Raw genomic sequence first — 4,002 nt, 5'->3', positions numbered from 1 at the left:
CAGCAGGAACCCAGAAAACTTGGAGCCAAGGGCAATCCAAATAACAGGTCTGCAATGGAGCCCCACACTTTGGAAGCACTGAGGTCACCTTGGCCTTGACACAGACTGTTTGGCAATGGTGCCATAATGCCACACATCCTGAATATCTGGGTTTCTCAGCAAACTGTCAGGTGGGAAAGCAAGAAGCAGTGTTTCATTGGACTTTCACTGAAACAAATTTCTACACTAGGATTTTTCTGCACGGGAAAATTCACAAACAGAAGTAGTAAAGAAGGTCAGCATCCAGAGTATTCCCTATGGCAGGCACATGGACGAGATATGGCAAGGTCTATTATCTTTGGTGCGGTTGGGGCTGCCATCTGCTTGGCTGCTGCTAAGATAATTTACTCAAATTCCATCCCTTCCATCCATCTCCTACCACTGGGTAACTTACTGGTCTACCACTTCCTCTGCCAGGCCACTCCCAGCTTATTATAAAGCCCATCTCAGGTTTTTCCTAGCCTTTTTTTGACAAAGAGAGTCAGAGCCCTTCACAGTGGCATAATTAGGGTGGAGCAAATGGGGCAACCACTTGGGGCACCAACTTGGGGGAGGGCAATTGTGACAGCAACCAGAGGTCCTTTCTGACCCCTCATTGCCCTTTTCCTTTTGTTCCCTTTGGTGGAAGAGTAGACAGTCTATTTCTCCCCATGCTGTCTTATCCAGAGAGATTGCAGAGTCCTCCCAATTTCCATCAGACGGATTAAAGCGAATTTATAAACCTTTTAGATTTCTATCCATCCCTTCTTTCCCTGCATGCTTAGCTAGGATGCCTACCCATCTCATGCATTGCGATCATCAAACAACCTGTAGAGTACCTGTATTCTGAGTAAAAACTAGGTTCATATTACCTGCCTCCTACTTTAAAGAGCCAACACACTCTGTTACACAGCACGAAGGGAGTCATGGGCATCCCCAGGGATTTTTATACAGTTACCTAAGGTCAAACTGGCAATATTTAAGTGCAATCAATGTTTGCCTGCCTCCTCTCTGTGAATTTACTGTTCAGCAAAGGGCCCAGGGTGAAGGATCCTCTTACTTTTCCAAGGGAAAGCATCTTTCCAACATGCCCAATGATACTACATCCTAGGGTAGGAAGGTTAGATCCTCACTATTCTACCTGTGAATTCAGCCTGCCAAAAAATCCCAGCTGCAGGGACATTTTGGGAGACTTGTCTATATTGACCTAGCAAGAGACTGTCTAAGCCCCTTCGCATACCTGCCAGTAACAGCTTCCATATGTTACAAATGAACCAGAAGCCAAGCAATGTAAAGCTTTATAGCTTACTTCCCCTCTGGCTCATCTATTTCCATATGTTTGATATACAGCATTAATTCAAGCCAAAGGATGAGGATACAAAAATGAAGAGAAAAGCATTGATCAGAGTGTTTCTGACATGACAGGTGGTACAAAATCACTACCAACTATCAAAAAAATCACTACAATTTATAACAAGGGTTTATGTGTGATTAATTCTGAGAGGTTCTTGTACAGCAACGTGTCTCAGGGAGATGACTTCTGGTCACCATTAGACTAGGGCAGTGTGTGCCACACAGGGAAATTTAGTGACTGCTTGGGTAGGGTCCTGAAAGAGTGAGGAAAGACCACCAACATATATTTGGGCAGAGAGCTGGGTCCACAAACATTGGTCTGAAGTATCTGCCACGATACAACATTATCCATGATATAACAGGGGCAACATTTCCAGATTTAAATGAATGCAAGGGGTTGCAAACTGTGAGCACAGCTTTGTTTGCTTGAGAAAACTTACCCTGTGACAAGCTGGGGAGATGCCCTAAGCCCCAGAGAGGAGCACAACCTCTCATTGGGGTGTTTCAATTGGATAGATTAGGTGACTTCCAGGTCCCAACTACTGGAAGTCCTATCCTGTGACACCAGGCTTACCACTGGGTGGCACCCAGTTCAGGGCTCTGGGTTCCACTCTGGAGACTGGACACCCAAAAATTAGGAATTGCAATAGTCAGTATTTCTAAGACCCATTTGTGGACCAAGCCCTTACTCACGCATCTAGCTGAAGTACAAGAAGCACTTTTGGACTCAATAAGCTTTCTTGTGTGGGTGAAATGAAATGTATCCATAGCTTTTTGCAATCTGAGGTCCTCTATTTGCCTTGAGCTGAGGATCAGTAGTGCCAGTGCTGTGCTAATTCCCTTAGTAAAGCAAAAATAAGTATGTGTCTGTCACTCAAACATCTTTATTTGGCTACCTGGCAGCCTCATTACGATGCAATCAGCATTACAGCTCTCTGGCCTTTATCATACATGGTTGCCTCTGTGAATTCTTTAATTTTTGAAGCTGATCACTTTCTCTCATATCATTATAAATCATGTTTTGTCAGGGTAGGAAAATGAGCAGCTGTCACTCGTTTTTGTTCCTCCGCCTAGATTTTGCTGAAATTCGTATTTTTAGTGCCTACCCGCTCTGCAGAGTCAAATCTATAATTCACCATCTGTGCATACAAATACATGTGGAATGCAAGGCATTTTATACCAGGCGGTGTGTCAGCTGAAAATTGGCAGTGATGGGCCCTTGTCATGAAAAATTGCCTTTTCTTGTGTGTATGTGTGTTTAAATAAGCTTTGATTTAGGGATTCAGTTGCCTCTGTAAATATAGAAAATGAGCTCATTTTTGCTTTCCTGTACTGGGGTCTTCAGGCTTTCTTATTGCTCAGTATATATATAGGCTGTTTCCCATGTTGCTACCTTCTCTTGAGGAGCAGTGATACAGAACTTACACTGCAAAGGGGAGGCCTGGAAAAACCATAGCATTCGGAGAGCACAGAGGCAGGCAGCTTGCTGGCTCTCTGCCCTTCTGAGCTACAAAACCCCAGCCTAAGGTAGAAGATCTAGTATTCATTGGCATTACAGTGTAAATAAATGTGCTAGAAGACAGGGAGTTTGCTCAATGGGGCACTGAGGGTTTGCCCCATGAGCAAACCCTCAGTGCGATTCAGCATCACAGCATGGTTCCTGGTTCTCGCCACACTCCAAGGACCTAATCTGTGGCCTAATCTATTTGATTTGGTCTAATAAAAGATACTGGATTTACCCAAAGGACCTTGTCTACCTTATCTGTGTGGCAGCTCTCCTCCTCACCTACATGGCTTTCCCCTTAATGCCAGTGCAGTAAAGCACAACTCACCCACCTATGCAGGCAGGGAGCAAATCAGTACTCTATGGGCTGTCCTTCCCGCTGTGTTTTGCCTTGTACATCTGATAGCCAGCACAGGGATCACGTGAGGCACTTAGCATAGATGTGTGTGTGCATGATATAGATCACAATGGTGCCAGCACTATTTATAAAAACAATTCAATTCCCCCCCTCCCCATTGTTTTAAATTAAAATTAAAGGAACACAGGCTCTCTGGCAATGTTAAGGGGATGCACCACCATTACACTTTGATTGCAAAGTGGCAAATATTTTCTCGATCAAAACTTAAAGCTGTTTCCTTTAACGTTCACTGCTTCATGGGGAGTTTAAGCACAGCCCTTCTACTGCTCTGCATTGGTATGCTGCTGTACATCTTCCCAAGCCCATGGCTGACAAGATGGCAATAAACAGGAATAAAGAGAAGTAGTTTGCAGGGCCATTTAATTCACTGGGCTGAATTGTGCACCAACTGCTTTCTGACCTGCATACCAATAAAACCATCCTGTAATCAGGCCTTGCTTTTCTCCATCAGTGACAGATGCTGATGGGCTGTTCTCCAGCCCTAATGACATTAGCCACCTTCACTGTGCTGGACAAGTCATTGCAAATGAATAGTGCATAAGCAGCATGTAAGAACATTCCCTTCAGGAAGCCTTGATTTGAAAAGGCCTCTGTGCACGGGACAGCTTAATTCAAAATGCAAACCTCTCCAAAATGCACTGCACGCCTTTGTCACAGTTCAGAACTATTTTCTAAAAAAGCCAGTGGGGGAGTTTGACCTGAAAGCCTA

Source organism: Alligator sinensis, unplaced genomic scaffold (genome assembly GCF_000455745.1).
Source record: "Alligator sinensis unplaced genomic scaffold, ASM45574v1 scaffold532_1, whole genome shotgun sequence".
Lineage (NCBI taxonomy): Eukaryota > Metazoa > Chordata > Crocodylia > Alligatoridae > Alligator > Alligator sinensis.
The sequence above is the reverse complement of the archived record's forward strand: the minus strand, read 5'-3'. Positions refer to the sequence as shown.